This window comes from Caretta caretta, chromosome 2, assembly GCF_965140235.1.
Source record: "Caretta caretta isolate rCarCar2 chromosome 2, rCarCar1.hap1, whole genome shotgun sequence".
NCBI classification, from domain to species: Eukaryota; Metazoa; Chordata; order Testudines; family Cheloniidae; genus Caretta; species Caretta caretta.
The window spans coordinates 94,946,720-94,964,311 of NC_134207.1; the positions used below are offsets into that span (position 1 = coordinate 94,946,720).

At 38.2% G+C, this 17,592-nt stretch overlaps 1 protein-coding gene across 4 annotated transcripts in view; it reads right to left on the bottom strand.

Annotated features, from left to right (window-relative positions):
• The window catches only part of CDH19 (cadherin 19), a 168,360-nt gene that overhangs the window by 99,598 nt on the left and 51,170 nt on the right, over nt 1-17,592 (bottom strand). The window contains exon 1 of one of the 4 annotated variants that reach the window (XM_048840164.2): nt 1,960-2,131. The exons of 1 other annotated variant lie outside the window; for it this stretch is intronic. The gene's annotated coding sequence lies outside the window, so the exon portion shown is untranslated. Of the gene's footprint in view, nt 1-1,959; nt 2,140-17,592 lie in introns of those variants that run through there. 2 more of the 4 variants (XM_048840166.2, XM_048840167.2) reach the window with 2 other exon arrangements.

Below are 17,592 nucleotides of genomic sequence, written 5' to 3' on the forward strand. Positions count from 1 at the left end.
TACTGCTCATGTGGAAATGAGATTTTTCTCTGGCATATAATCCTGACAGATGTGTGGTCTTTCTTGGGGACAGACTGAATCTCTCGAGTCTCAGCATTGCCCCCTTGTACATTTCAAATTTCTGTTTCAAACCACATAAGCTGTAAAGAGGTTTGCAAATATTGCACTAATCACATTCTTGGTAATAGCCAAACATTTTTTTTGATCAAACCTAATAAAATTTAAGTAAAATTGAACTTGAGACAGAGACTACACATGGAAAATGTCAGCCCAAAAGTTAAAATTTATAAAGTTACAAGCAACTGAAAACACAGCATTAAAATGAAAAGTGATCGGCAACCTTAACTATAGGCATCAATCCAGCTCCAACTGTTAAACATAGCACATATGTTGACTTTTTATTGAATATAAGAGAATATCAAGATTTATTGATCTTGGTCAATATTTACCACTTGGGTCAATAAATTCTCAGTAGTCACTGAAATAGGAAGTCATTATTGTGAGAATTTCTGAAAACTCTAAACATTGGTCTGCACAGATATGAAATCAATACTGCATTTCATAGAATATCTGACATCGCTAAAAATAGTTTAAATTGCAGTTCTAATAATAATCCAAATGTACTGATTTGTTTTAACCTCTTCTATTATGTATGGCTCTTCTCAGTGTATGTTGATACCCCAAGTGATATTAAACTCTTTCCACTCCTCCCTTAATTAAAAATGTCTCCATGCATGGATTTCATTGTCCATTAGTTGGCCATAAGTCTGATGAATTAATTAATGTGAGAAAAGGCAATAAAAACAGAGCTCTATAGGCACACATACACCACATTATCTGTCTGGTTCAATCATGTACAACAGAGATAAGCCAAAGTTTTTAAAATACATCTCTCCAATCATTCTTGGTTGAGTCCACAGACAGAATTCTGTATTTAGTTATACTATTGTGACTCTTAACACTATTGTGACACTGAAACTAAGTGAATTTTTGCATAGGAGCAGAATTTGTCTCCAAGTTATCATATATTATAGTGGTGAAATAATAACCCATATGTCTCATAGTACAATGATGTTTAAAGTTCAACACACTGGTATACATTTTGCATTGAAATGATATATTTTCAACTATTAAATACCTCTTCTTTTTTTCCTGCTTGTTTTCTTTAGTCCAGTCTAACCTCAGAAATGTTGTACATGAAAGAAAAGCAAAATACCCCACCAATATTCTTGGAAATTTTACTTCTGGCTAATAGCAGGTTTACAAAGGAAAGCTCAGTTAGAATATATTTATGGTATGCTGTATTAATGTTTGAAAAATCTTGTTTTTCGGGCAAGCATCATTTTACATGTGAGATCTAATAAAAACACAGCAATAACTTTCTGCAGCCTGAAAGGCATTTTGATTGTCAGATATAGGATTATAAAGTGAAATAGGATCAGATATGTGCATGTACAGCATAGAAGGCTAAAAATTTCTTATTGCTGCAGTAGGATGCTGAATTGTGGAACAGATAACACTTCTAAGTGTTTCTTCAAGACAGCAGGAAGCTTTTTCTCTCATTTCTGTAGAGTCACAGAAATTGTGAACATATTAAAAGAAAATCTCCTGGATGACTATGGAGTAGATGTTTTCATAAACTGTCAGGAGAGAATGCCTTTCAGGACAAGAGACTGATAATCAGCAGGAGAATTCTAACATGCAAGGTATACAGAACAAGTGTAGTCAATGACTCCATCAGGTGAATCAGAGTAAATAAAGTCAAGTTTCCAACAATTACAAGATTCCGAGTAAGTTTTGAGAAAAGAGTACAGAAGCAGAGCCCGGCTACTGAAGGGTTTTTTAGTTGCTTCTGGTTTTGCCTTTGTAGATCTTTCAGATGTATACTAGAGGCACTCAGTTAAACATTTTGGCATTTGATTGGTACAGATAATGAAGAAAAAAATATCACAAACATACCTGAGACCTCCGGGCCCTCCTAGTCTTAAAGCAATGAGTAGTATAAAATCAGATTAAACATCTGATGAAGAAAAGGAAGGAATTCTCTTTTAACTTCTCAGCCTCCTCCTCAGAAAATTTTAGAAGTTACAGCTTCCTGCCAGTAAGACACTTGTGCTTTTAGTTTTGAAAACTCACAGTATGTCACTGCTTACTGCGTGCTATTTTCAGTGCCGGAAGTAAAAGTATGAACACAGGCACTTTTGTGCTAAACATCATAAGGCCCCTCTGAAGTTCACTGAGAGTCCAGAATTAAAATGCAGAAGGATCCAGCAAGCAAAATACAAGCTTATTATTTTCTATTTTCTAGTGGAAAATAAAGTACTTCTTGGCATGTAACCGAAGTGGTAAGAAAGTAATTCATCTTGTGTGAGAGTATTTTGCAAATGAAAGGGACATGCCGTCTGTTTAGGGAGTAATCAGGGAAGCAAATGATAAATTTAGAGCAGTCACAAAAATTATATAAAAGAGGAGAGGGTTTCAGCAGTCTGTTTTTTTGCTCTCCAGCAATGACTTTTCCGAATCTTTTCCTTGTTTCTGAACAGAAATGATACTGTGAGAGAACCATATCCATAGTATAGCTTTGTCTTGCCTCTTGTTTTCTGACACTTTATGAAATGTCTCATTTTATCTTCCTTGTAACTGACTAATAAAGCTAATTTTGATGCTTAGTTTTCACAAAAACCCCAAAACAAACCCTAGTCTACCATAATAGAGAATATAAAATGATTATAATTTGGGCTGTCAAATTATTTTAAAAGATAATTGCACTTAATTGTGAGATTAAAAATATAGTAGTGATTAAATCAGTTTTAATTGTACTATGCCAATTTCAATTTATTATGCATGTTTTTGGATGTATTCTACATTTTTCAAATATACTGATGTCATGGTAGGGGACTACTGTAAAGCACCTAACTAGGAAAACACGAGGCTTTTTTTAAATCAACTAACAAAATCATCCAAAGCACGGGACTTGGTGTTGGTGGGGTATTCCAACTACACAGACAGCCGGTATGGCAGGGTAGATTATCCAAACAAGTTCTTGGAATGCATTGGAGATCACTTTCCCCATCATTTGTAATACAAAGAAAAAAAAAGTTACTGTGGGAGAGGCTCTTCCTCCTATTTGTCAGAATCAAATCTAGAACTAGTTGAGAATTTGAGGGTGGAAGGCAGCTTGCGTGAAAGTGATCATGAAATGATAGTGTTAATGATGCTGAGGTATGGTAAGAGGGAAAACAGCAGAATACAGACAATGGACTTCATGGATGCAGACTTTAGAAAACTCAGAGAATTGGTAAGTTCCTATGTGAATCAAGTCTAAAGAAAAAGGTTCAGGAGTTTTTATAAAGAGACATATTATTGAGGGAATAAGAGCAAACTATCTCAATGTGTAAGAAAGTTTGGTTATATGGTAAGAGACCACTCTGGCTTCACCAGGAGATCTTAGGCACCTGAAACACAAAAAAAAGTTATACAAAAAAATGAAAACTAGGTCAAATTATGAAGGATGAATATAAAGAAACCCACCACCACAAGCATGTAGGGACAAAATTAGAAAGGCCAAGGCACAAAATGAGATTAAATTAGCTAGGGACATAAAAGGTAACAAGAAAACATTTTACAAATACATTAGAAGCAAGAAGAAGCCTAAGGGCTGGGTAGGCCATTAATATGAGGAGAGAAAGACGATAACAGAAAACATAGCAATAGCCAAAGTGTTAAATGCCTTTTTTTGTTTTGTTTGTTTTTTCACCAAAAACTTTAGCAGTGATCATATGATAGTGCAGTGAACATCAGTTTAAAAGGGGTAGAATCTGAAGCTGAAATAGGGAAGGAACAAGTTAAAAATTACTTAGAGACGTTAGATATGTTCAACTCGGCAGGGCCTGATAAAATACTTCCTAGAATACTTAAGGACCTGGCTGAAGAGATCTCTGAGCCATTACTGATTATCTATGAGAAATTGTGGAGGACAGGAGAGATCCCAGAGAACTGGAAAAGGGCAAATATAGTACCCTATATATAGAAAGGGGGAATAAGGACAACCCAGGGAATTATTGGTACCCATAAACATAATGGAGCAAATAATCAATCAATTTGTAATCACCTAGAAGATAAGGTAATAAGTAACAGTCAACATAGTCTTGTAAAGAATAAATCACGTCAAACCAACCTTCTTTGACAAGGGTAACAAGCCTTGTGGATGTGGGGGGAAGCAACAGATGTGGTTTTTCTCAACTTTAGAAAGGTTTTTGATACTGTCTCACTTGAACTTCTCATAAACAAACTAGGGAAATACAGCCTAGATGAACCTACAATAATGTGGATGCACAGCTGGTTGGAAAACTGTACTCAGTAGTTATCAATGACTCACAATCAAGGTGAGTCTCTAGCTCTATTCAATACCTGCATCAATGATTTGGATAATGACAGAGTACACTCATAGAGCTTGTCGATGATACTAAGTTTGGAAGGTTGCAAGGGCTTTGGAGGACAGGATTAGAATTCAAAATGATCTTAAACTTCAGAAATGGTCTGAAATAAGTAAGATGAAATTCAGTAAGGACAAGTACAAAGTACTACACATAGGAAGGACTAATCAATTGCACCAGTATAAAATAGTAAATGATGCCTGGGAAGGAGTATTGCAGAAAAGGATCTGGGGGTCGGGTAACCAGATGTCCTGATTTTTATAGGGACAGTCCCGATATTTGGGCTTCGTCTTGTATAGGTGCTTATTACCCCCCGCACCCTATCCCATTTTTTCACATTTACTATCTGGTCATCGTATCTGGGGTTATATGGATCACAAACTAAAATAAACATGAGTCAACAATGTCATACTGTTTGCCCCCCCCCCCCCCAAAAAAAAAACAAAAAACCATCATTCTAGGATGTTTTAGCAGGAATGCTATAAGCACAGATTAGGCCTCAATTGGAGTACTGTGTCCAGTTCTGGGCACCACACTTCAGGAAAGATGTGGGCAAACTGGAGAAAGTCTCAAGGAGAGCCACAAAAAATGATCAGAGGTCTAGAAAACATGACCAACAAAGGAAGGATTGAAAAAAATGGATTTGTTTAGTCTGAATAAGAAAAGACTGAGTGGGGAATATAACAGTCTTCAAGTACGTTATAAAGAGGAGGGTAATAAATTGTACTTCTTGTCCACTGGGAACAGGACAAGAAGTAATGATCTTAAACCACAGCAAGGAAGATAAAGGTTAGACATTAGGCAAAACTTCCTTATTGTTAATAATTGGAATCAATTACAGAAAGAAATTGTGAAATGTCATTCATGTTATGTTTTTAAGGGCAGGTTAGACAAACAGCTGTCAGGGATGGTCTAGATAATACTTAGTCCTGTCTCAATGCAGGAGACTGGACTATATGATCTATCAAGGTCCTTTGCTGTCCTACATGTCTATAATTTCTATGACTGTCTAATTTGACCCATGTAGTTATTTGGGCATTTGATGCACTGGATGAGGTACACCAAATGTTGTGGCAGGCATGCGTCAGATGCATAAATCTTGAAAGGTGTGTAGTAGGGGGTACTAATCATCATAGCAGTGGAGATTAGGGCTGTTAATTAATTGCAGTTAACTCACACGATTAAGTTAAAAAAAATCAATTAAAAATTAATCCCGATCAATCACATTGTTAAACAATAGAATACGAATTAAAATGTATTAAATATTTTGGATGTTTTCTACATTGTCAAATATATTGATTTCAATTACAACACAGAATACAAAGTGTACAGTGTTCACTTCATATTTATTTTTGATTACAAATATTTACACTGTAAAAAAACAAAAGAAATAGTATTTTTCAATTCACCTAATACAAGCACTGTAGTGAAATCTCTTTATCATGAAAATTGAACTTACAAATGTAGAATTATATACAAAAAATAACTAAATAAAACAACGTAAAACTTTAAAGCCTACAAGTCTACTCAATCCTACTTCAACCAATCGCTCAGTCAAACAAGTTTGGTTACAATTTGCAGGAGATAAAGCTGTCCACTTCTTGTTTACAGTCTCACCTGAAAGTGAGAACAGGCGTTCAAATGGCACTTTTGTAGCCAGCATTGTAAAGTATTTACATGTCAGAAAGGCTAAACATTTGTATGCCCCTTCATTCTTTGGCCACCATTCTAGAGGACATGCTTCCATGCTGATGATGCTGTGACTGAACTCCTAGGGGGAGAATTGTATGTCTCCTGTTCTGTTTTACTTGCATTCTGCCATATATTTCATGTCAGCAGTCTTGGATGATGACCAGAACATGTTTGTTTTAAGGACACTTTCACAGCAGATTTGGCAAAATGCAAAGAAGGTAACAATATGAGATTTCTAAAAAATAGCTACAGCACTCAACCCAAGGTTTAAGAATCTGAAGTGCCGTCCAAAATCTGAGAGGGATGAGGTATGGAGCATGATTTCAGAAGACTTAAAAGAGCAACACTCAGATATATGGAAACTACAGAACCCGAACCACCAAAAAAGAAAATCAGCCTTCTGTTGGTGGCTTCTGACTCAGATGATGAAAATGAAGCTCTGCTTTGGATCATTATGGAGCGGAACCTGTCATCAGCATGGACACGTCCTCTGGAATGGTGGTTGAAGCACGAAGGGACATATGAATCTTTAGCGCATCTGGCACGTAAATATCTTGCGGCACCGGCTAGAATAGTGCCATGTGCACGCCTGTTCTCACTTTCAGGAAACATTGTAAACAAGAAGTGGGCAGCATTATCTCCTGAAATTTTTTACCAAATTTGTTTGACTGAGTGATTGGCTGAAGTAGGACTGAGTGGACTTGCATGCTCTAAAATTTTACATTGTTTTATTTAGGTTTTTTTTTGTACATTCTACATTTGTAAGTTCAATTTTCATGATAAAGAGATTTCACTACAGTACTTGTATTAGGTGAATTGAAAAATACTATTTCTTTTGTTTTTTACAGTGCAAATACTTGTAATCAAAAATAAATATAAAGTGAGCACTGTACACTTTGTATTCTGTGTTGTAATTTTAAATCAATATATTTGGCAATGTAGAAAACATCCAAACATATTTAAATAAATGGTATTCTATTGTTTAACAGTGCGATTTAATTGTGCAATATTCTTTTTAAGTGATTGTCAGCCCTAGTGGAGCTATATCTGGAGGATTTTCATCTGTTTTGGCAGGGCCTATGGGGCAGGGTGATGATTTGGGTTGGTGTTTCCTAGTCTGTGGGGAGCTTGCTTTTGATGTGGTTTTTTTTTTTTTTTTTGGGGGGGGGGGGGAGTTGAAGGCCAGAAGAGTTCAGGAAAATTTTTCAGGACATGGTCATCATAGATACAATTTTTTGTGCACAAGTGGTTGAAATTTTCTCATCAACTAAAGAGAGCATAAATTCCAAGATATCTATTTGTTCTCTATATTCATTTCATCTGGCTTCATTTGGACCCATTTTAATTATTTTGTGAAGTGAAACATTACCTTATGGTATTTTTTTAAAGTGGGTATTTTGTAAATAACTGCATTTTTATTTTTTTATTTTTACTTATTTATTGGCAGCTAATTTTATATAAGGAAAGGAAATGTAAATTAGTATAATTTGGTTGCATTATTTCTGAGTGAAACTCAGGTTTAACAAACCTGGTTAAGGTCTGAAAAACTTGCAAGGGGATTATTTTCTTTCCCTGCATAAAGCTACACCAGCAATTCAGTGTTTTTGTTTTTTCCTTCAAGAAGGATGTGTCTGTAGATTTTTTTTTACTTGAACTAGTCAATGGCTAACCCTTCATCTGAGGATCAAGAAGTTGCTCTGGATTTAATAGATTTCTTCTTGAATTTGGCAATTCCATATTTTGCAGGTTCCTCATTAGAAAATGAGATTACAGGATGCCTACGCTGGACTTGGCATAAAATTTCTTCTTCACCTGATAGCTCGTAAAAGTTACTTTTGACAGAAGTCTCCCCTGAAGATGATCAGGAGGTGAAAGGTTTTCTGTTGATATGCTTAGGTTCCCTTCTAGCCTTTAATTTGACCCATTGAGCACATGCTAAAATACAACTTGCTTTGTCCTGACTAGAATTCAGAGCATGTTGGAGTAAGTTAACTAATGTGATCTAACATCACACCTTTAAAGTTTAGGCTAGACCAAGATTTAAAGTCAGATTTTCCTTCTTACTTCTGAAGTGGTAGTTCTCGGAAGGAATTGTAACTTCCTAAGAAATGTGAATCTGCATCGGATTCAGAGCATGTGAATAGGTGCAAAATACCATCTGACGACACAGACTTTTTAGAGCTTAAGATGTCTGTCTCCAGAACTGTCTGTCACATCACAGCACTTCCTTAAAGAATAAAGTGAGAGGTCTAGCCTCTAGCAGAGGACCTGAAGGGCTACACATGTAAGACTATGCTGTGAAAGCCCTCTTTCTGTATCTGCAAAGAGTGGAGATATACGGATGGCATGACAGTGGTATGATGAGATTTGCTGCATTAGAAATACTTTTGCTCTTACTATTTGTGTCATCCTTCATTATTTCTCCAGTGGAGATGAAAGTTAACTCAGAACCAACAATAACGTAGAAATAGGCAGAACACAGCAATATCCTCACTCATTGAGGAGATGGGAAAAGGCTGTGGACAGAAACTGGTGATGGGAATTTACCTAGGCTATCTACACAGACCTGCAGCCAGGAGTCTAAGTTGTTCAGGGCAACTATATCTGCATTTCCCCTTTGTGGTTCAGCAAGGGCACTCTGTCTCAGGCTTCCAGCTCCTAGTCATTGCCTTTTTTGGGTAGAGACCCATGTCTGTCTCTCTTCTGACCAGAGTATTTTCAGGATGAATGGTTCCTTGTCTTGACTGTGTTACTCTGAACAAAAGATGGGGAGCCTAAACAGAGACTAATAATAGCATAACTGTTGGCAATTACTCCATCACAAAGTACTTCCTATGCATGCACATTTATTCTTAGGATAAAAGCATTACAGAGAAAATATATTCAAAGCAATAAAAGAATAAGCTTACCAGAGTTCTCTGCAACTGTCTCCAACTTGGGTTCTTAGACCTCACTCCCCTCCAAGGGGTCTTTTCTATGGTCACAAGTCCATAACACCCTCAGGTCAGAACTACAATACTCATGAAAAAATTAGCCCATCCTTTACACCGTTCAGGGGTCCTTTTCTGGAGTTTTCAGCAGCATGTAAACAGTAGGCAATGAGTTTTTCCTCAATGCACAGCTTCAAAACTTAGAGGGGGGTCATTTGCATTGACTTCAACACAAATATTTCTTAGGAAATCCACTTAACAAATATTGTTCCAAAATCCTTTCAAGGTCCTACTCCTTCCCAGAGATTGCATTAGTCAATCTACAGGAGAAGTTACATATTTTCACAATAAAATACACACAACTGTGTTTTTAATACAATGGACCCCAAAAGTATTAAGCTTAGTTAAATAATGTTTATCTTAATTCCATAAGGTTTGTCCAAGACACTGCAGAATATTGTCATATCTGTTATATGCGCATCAAAGTTGTATCTACCCTGTGTAAACCCTGCTGCTGTAGTGTTGCTGTGTTGAACTGCTAGGATTATGTTAATGTGAACTAGGTACCTTTTAGTTTGCTCTAGCAGGGTCTACATGGGGCAGTTACAACACACTTTAGTGCACGCTACAATTCACACTCCCATAGTCCTGACTGTGAGGCCATGTAGATGAGCCGTAAGTAGGGCATGCTAAGTGCATACAGAAGAGAAAGGAACAATAGGAGGCTACTGGAAGTTAGAGGTTAACAGGAAAGAAAGTAGAACTGATTAAATGGACTGGCCAGCTATGATAAGCACACCTATCCCATGAAATGGGGAACCATTGGTCAGAAGCAGATAAGCTTGCAGCAATAGATGGCACGGAAAGGTGGGCTAGGGTAAGCTGCACTGTGTGCACACCTTTCAAAGCTATGAAAAAGTTAAGCAAGTTTTTTTGCTGCCTTAAAATGGCCATATTGAGAGGGAGAGGGCTTCCCATGATTGTGAGAGGAAATCTCCCAAATAATTTACTCTGAGGAGAACAGAACATCAGCTCCCAGACTGTGGTCAAAGCAAATTAGCTCAGCGGTGACCACCAAATTGGGGGACGACTGATTGTATGAGAAAATAAATGGAACATTAAAGTAAGTTCTTGGCAATAAAGGGTAAGAACCACATAAAATCACCCTGGCTATGTGTTTGGCTAGTGATGCACATCCCAATGTGTTTTACTGATGTATAGATAGATAAAACAATGATTTTTAATACATCTACTAATTACCACAAGAACTTTTTGTTATAAACATTCAAAGTAAATAATTAGGACTGCCATATTGTGACAAATAAAATTACCCTGACATCTTTTCCCTGAATCTCGCAGGTCACAGTCCGCTACTTCCAACAGAGAGGTATCTCACAGAAAGATGGTACCTTTCAGCAGACACTGTCACCTTGACTGTTGTCACAGCTTCCCTCCAAGACACATGAAAGACCTAACATCAGCTATCTCTACAGGGGAGAACCTCTGCTTGCTGACAGTAAAATCTGTATCACAATCAAAAGGAATAGGCAAACTAGGTCAGCTACAGTTAAGCAACAACCTGAACATTTGCCCATCACTTTTGAAACAAATGTTTTTGAAGGTTGGAAGAAGCTGAGTTTAAAAACAAATGAAATTTTAATTTTCATACTAGTGAATATTACCTGGGGATTTGGGGCAGGGGCTGGGGGAGGGGAGAGTGACAGAATTCCAGCTGATTTTTTTTTCATATTTTTACCTGGCCAGAAGAAATTTTGTATAGCCAAGAGCGCTGGATATTTCCATTAGGTGCTTATCTGGATAGTTAAAATAAGGTGCCAAAAATGGGTACTTATCAAAATCACTAAATAATTTTGAGAGTTTGCCCATTAACCAATCTTTCTAAACAACCTGCAATTCAACCTCATTCCACCCTTTTGCCAGGGAGTTTAGTATTGCATTACTGTTTAAATATAATGAAATGAGACCTTTTTAATGTTTTTATTGTGATGGCTTAGTGGGTTAGGGTTAGTGGAAGAGAATTGCAGCAGAAGTTTGTTTAAATATTCAGAATAGAATAATTACTCTGTTTGAAGAACTCAAGTTGTTTTCCCCCGGTTAAACAAGCATTGGCTATAACACTTTCTTTTGATGAAAGAAAATGACAACTGGCAACCTTTAAAAAAATAAGATTTTAAAATAAAACAAATTAAAGCAGGACAAGCTCTCAATTTAGCACAATAGAGGGCAGGCATCACTGAAAAACTGCTTTCTAATGATACCACTCTGGTAGATTCATCCAGCTGTATTAGTGGTTGTGATGTTTGTATACCCCACACTGTAGAACAAGGGGCTAAGGAGCAGATCTGGTTCAGGCAGTGCTGCCGTGCCACACCTGCAGAGACTGCACAAGCTGGAGGTGAGGTTCAAAAGAGAAGCAGAGCCACTTGGAGAAGGCAGGGGGTGGAAGGAAGCTCTCCTCTGAGGTCTGGGGAAGTATTGCCTGGAGTTCTCATTGCCTGAGATCTGGCAACACAAACCTCATATAGCTTGCAGAGGAGAGACTAGTGAGACTGATTGCGGTCAGAAACTTTCTTTGTGGTTCTTTAATTTGCTGTGGAAGAAAAAGTTATTCTGCAAGTTTGGAGGGTCTAAGCCCATGTTAAACTGGGACCTAGGGCTCTGAGCCCAATTGCTTTCCTGTGTGCCCAGGGCCCCAGCTTGACTAGGTTCTGGAAGTCCTCTGGTTGTATCCCAAAGTTCCCTGTGGCAGAGGAGCAGCACAGTTGGCCAGAAGTGCCATTACTGCCTGGCTGAGCATGTTCCCCATTCCTGCTCCTCTCCTGGTAGCAGCAGTTCCGGCTTCATCTCCTCCCCACTGCTGTGCAGAGCTTGCCCAGAGCAGGGAGCAATGCTGACACATGGGAGGCACCCCTTAGTTGTACCAAGCCAGGAGCCTTGCCACTCCCCTTTCCTGCAAGGCAGCTGCTTGGCGCCTGCTCTGCTCTCTGGCCCTTGCTCCCGGCCTTCCCCTGCCCCTCTTGGGGCTGCATATGCAGAAGCAGTTGGGCTTTCAGGGCAGTAAATGGGAATCAGCCCCAGTTAGATATATCCAGTTACAGATATATATGTAAAGGGGAGTTCGTCAAGGAGGGAGACAACTTGTTGCTCCCTCGCCTGACTACTAGGCAACACCGATAGTGAGTGTTCCCCTTTACAGTGGACTTCAGAAAAATCTGTATGTATTCCTTGCCCATTATGTGGAGGTTTCACCATAGTGAAGGATGTCTTAATGTGGGAATTTTTGGCATCCCAAAGGAGAAGTCAGACAAATCTTTTTTCACCTTCAGGGCAAAAAATGTGATTCAAACCTTATAATTTTTCTTCTTGCCTTGTTTAAAATTATCCTTCTAACGTACAGAATGGGCTGACTATACAGAGAGAGAGGCTTAAATTGGATTTCAGTGATGGATAAGCTTTGTGCTGGGCCTCTGCACAGAGTTGAATTTTACACACTGAACATAAGAACTCTGAAACTAGAGCAAAGTATGGAAAAGAATGAGTATTGCACCACAAACAAAGCTGCCTTTTTTTTTTTTAATTTTAGGAAGATTTATGGATCTTAGAGAAGGTGAAAAAATAAATCACAAGTGCAGCATGGTCATTAAAGGGAGAGAGAGAAAGAGGGGGGAAAGAAAATAATCACTTTGTAAAACTACTGAACATTTTGGCAAGAGGTTAATGGAAACCAGTCAAATGGCCTTCAAGTGTCCCCATTGCTGGCAAATTGATGTGTTTTATGGCACTGCTCTATAAATGAGATCTGTCTCTAGAAACGCAAATAGTTGGCTAATAGATAAATTGTCAATACATACTGATCCAGAATATATTAGCATCTTTCCTGGATTTTGAACAGTGCCAACAGAATGGGAATGTGGTGTACACTGGAATTGGCTTCTTGTGTGTATGTCTTTACATGGTGCTTTTATCACTGTGCAATGAGCAGTATTAGGGAAGGTTATCTCCGGGAGTTTCATTCTTAGAAAGGGCTTTAATCTGATGAATTCTCAGCTCATCAATGATACCAAAACAAACAAACAAACAAACAAACCTCAAACAAAAAAAAACGCCCCTACATATTTATTTAACCTACAGTTTAATAGAAATAGTATAAGAAATTGAAGGATATTTAGATACTGACCTAATATGCAGGTTCAACTTTGTTCAGATGGATGCACAATAAAAGGAAATATATATATATATATATATACACACACATTCCTGTTTCATATATTGCAGGCAGTGGACACAGTGGAAGTCTATAAGTGTAAGGATTACTTCAGGCTAGAGCAGCAGTCCATGCTTTCCAAGGATAGGGAGGGAGAGGACCCTACATACAGACCAGCCAATGGGTCCTAGCAGAAATAGTGGGAAGGTGCATTACAGCCTCTTTAAGGATTGTGTAGTGGCTGTCTTCCCCTGGATTCTAGTAGATGTTGAGCCTGACCCTAAGTCAACGAGAATCTCTCATTGGGGTGTACATAAGAATGGCCATATTGGGTGAGACCAATGATCTGTCTAGCCTGGTATCCTGTCCTCTGACAGTCACCAGTGCCAGAGGCTTCAGAGGGAATGGACAGAACAGGACAATTATTGAGTGATCCATCTCATCATCCAGTTGCAGCTTCTGGCAGTCAGAGGCTTAGGGACACCCAGGGTTTCACTCCTAATCATTTTTGTTTTCCTTCTTTGTACTTTTTCCAGTTCTAATATATTTTTGAGATGGTTTGACCAGAACTGCACACAGAGTTCAACGTGTGGTCATACCATGGATTTATATAGTGGCATTAAGATATTTTCTGTTTTATTATTTATACCTTTCCTATTCGTTTCTAACATTTGTTAGCTTTTTTGACTGCCACTGAACACTGACCGGATGTTTTTAAATATTTACCCATGATGACTCCAAGATCTCTTGAGTGGTAACAGTTAATATAGACCCCATCATTACGTATGTATAGTTGGGATTATGTTTTCCAGAGTGCATTACTTTGCATTTATCAGCACTGAATTTCATCTGCCAGTTTGTAACCTAGTCAGACAGTTTTGTGAGATCCCTTTGTAACTCTTCTCAGTCAACTTTGGACCTAACTATCTTGAGTAATTTTGTATTGTCTGAAATACACTGTTTACCCCTTTTTCCAGATTGTCTGAGTATGTTGAATACCTCTGATCCCAATAAAGATCCCTGGGAGACCCCACTATTTACCCCTCTCCATTCTGAAAATGGACCATTTATTCCTATCCTTTGTTTTATGTCTTTTAACGCGTCACTGATCCATGAGGATCTTCCCTCTTATCCCATGACTGCTGACTTTGCTTAAGAGCCTTTGATGAGGGACTTTGTCAAAGGTTTTCTGAAAGTTCAAGCACATTATTATATCCACTGGATCACCCTTGCCTGTATGTTTGTTGACCGCCTAAAAAAATCCTAATAGATTGATGAAGCATGATTTCCCTTCACAAAAGCTGTGTTGATTCTTCGCCAATATTTTATGTTCATTGATATGTCTGATAATTCCATTTTTTACTATAGTTTCAACCAATTTGTCTAGTACTGAAGTTTGGCTCATTGACTTGTAATTGCCAGGATCGCCTCTGGAGCTTTTTTCAAAAATTGCTGTTACATTAACTATCCTTCAGTCATTTTATACAGAGGCTGATTATCTATCATATCATAGTTATCTATCATAGTTAGTTCTGCAATTTAAAATTTGAGTTCATTCTGAACTCTTGGATGAATACCATCTGGTCCTGGTGATTTATTACTGTTTAATTTATCAATTTGTTCCAAAACTACCTTTAATGACACCTCAATCTCTGATAATTCATCAGATTTGTCACCTAAAAAGAATGGCTTAGATGTGAGAATCTCCCTCATATACTTTGCAGTGCAGATTGATGCAAAAAATTCATTGAGTTTCTCCTCCACTGCTTTGTCTTTCTTGAGTACTCCTTTTGCACCTTGATCATTCAGTGCTCCCACTGATAGTTTGGTAATCTTCCTACTTCTGATGTACTTAAAAAATAATTGCTCTAAGCTTTTGTCTTTTGCTAGTTGTTCTTCAAATTCTTTTTTGGCCTGCCTAATAATACTTGTAAACTTGACTTCCCAGAGTTTATGCTCCTTTCTATTTTCCCCAGTAGGATTTAACTTCCAATTTTGAAGGATGCCTTTTTTGCCTCTACCCGCCTCTTTCAGTTTGTTTAGTGATTGTGTTTTGGATTATGGCCATTGTGCTTATCTGAGATACACCATCCCAATGAAATCACTGGGAGGCATTGTATCTGTGCATCTCCCTTTCACAATATAGCTTGAAGCCCTTATGTTGAATACAAATATTTCCCTTTTTGCCCTTCTGTTGGTAATGACATCCACACAGCCAAATCCTACCTCCCCCATTAGAACTATTATAAGCAACAAGTATTAACAATAAATCCAGAAACCATAAATTGGTCAATTATCTTTAGCCAAAAGGTGTGCATACAATATGCAATATCAATGGATGAATAACACAATAATCCCATTTCCTTATAGATAGGATAATTGCTTTAAGTAGCCACCACAAGCTGTAACTTCCCTTTTGACAAATCAGACCCCTTCCCTTGGTAATTGTGACAATCAATTTCATTATCTGGTTTTTAATATTGTTCCTTAATTGTGTGCATTTATGTACTATTTATGTTTTTCCTCCTCCATCTTTGACTCTGCATTTCCATATTGTGGAATCCTTTTTGAATGGGGATAGGAGTTTAATGAATCACAACAAAACATAATTACTTTGGGAAAAGTGTAGACTTAGTAAATGTGTGAAAATTCTGTGGAAATGGTGCATAACCTTCTTAATGAAAATAATCTGAACATTATAGTGTAGTCATGCCTTTCCAAAGGTGAATCTTTCTTTTTCTAAACAGTGCAATTAATATTGTTATTATGGAGTGCATTGTGTCAGAAAGAGAACATACTCAAACTCTGTCACTCTTTCCATTCATTGCACAGGCTAAAACCCAGGGGAATGGGTTCAGGGCAAAGGAATCTCCTGAAGAATCCCCTTTCAGAGGGGATCCCCCTCTACATTTTTCTGCTAGAGGTTGACACCCCCCCCACACACACACACCCCGGAATATGTCACAGAGCCAATTTGGGACCCCTGTATATCCTAAGATAGGCACCAGAGACTAGAGTAATTCTGCTCCACCACAAAAGTTCTGGCCCCTGGTTGTTCCACTGCTTCCTGGTGGTAGAATTAAGCCATGCTGCCATGAACTCCCTCTGGCTGCAGCAGCTGCACCTGCACCCAGATGCCTCCTTAAACAGGGATCCCTACTGCTGAGTTGTTTACTAAGTTGGACTGATTGTAGTTTTATTTTCTTCACAAAGGTTACCACAATGAGTTAATTGAAACTAGGTTTATTTGATTTTTACAAGAATTAGTATAGTAATTAGTTTTGTGTGTGATTAATCCCAGTCACACTTGAGAGCTGGGATTTCATTTTTTTTTACCCAGAAGGCACATCTTTAAATTGCTGCATTCTTCATACCTAGTTCAAACTGAAAAGATTACTAGTTGAAAGCAAAGAAAAATAAAGGTTGAGATAAACCTGTTTCCCTATTGGAAACAGGCTAAGTGGGATTATTTCAAAGGAAAGAGTTAACGCTCACACTCTTTCTGCATTAGGCTACCTCCTACACTTGGAGGTAGGATGTTGATTCCCACAAGAACAAATGAATATAAACTGGTGATTGGGAAGTTTAGACTTGAAATTAGACGAAGGTTACTAACCATCAGAGGAGTGAAGTTTTGGAATAGCCTTCTGAGGGAAGCAGTGAGGGCAAAAGATCTATCTGGCTTTAAAATTAAACTTGATAAGTTTATGGAGGAGATGGTATGATGGGATAACATGATTTTGGTAATTAATTGATCTTTAAATATTCATGATAAATAGGCCTAATGGTCTGTGATGGGATGTTAGATGGGGTGGGATCTGAGTTACTACAGAAAATTCTTTCCTGGGTAACTGGCTGGTGAATCTTGCCCATATGCTCAGGGTTTAGCTGATCGCCATATTTGGGGTCAGGAAGGAATTTTCCTCCGGGGCAGATTGGAAGAGGCCCTGGAGGTTTTTCGCCTTCCTCTGTAGCATGGGGCACGGGTCACTTACTGGAGGATTCTCTGCTCCTTGAAGTCTTTAAACCATGATTTGAGGACTTCAATAGCTCAGACATAGGAGAGAGGTTTTTTGCAGGAGTAGGTGGGTGAGATTCAGTGGCCTGCGTTGTGCAGGAGGTCGGACTAGATGATCATAATGGTCCCTTCTGACCTTAGTATCTATGAATCTTCACATTAGCTTTCATTGAACTAGTGTGCTAAAAATAGTAGCATAGCCAGGGTAGCATGGGCAGCAGCTAGTGGTCGCACAGGCTACCTGTGAGAAGTACACACCCATGAGGTTCAGGTGGTCTTGCACTCAGCATA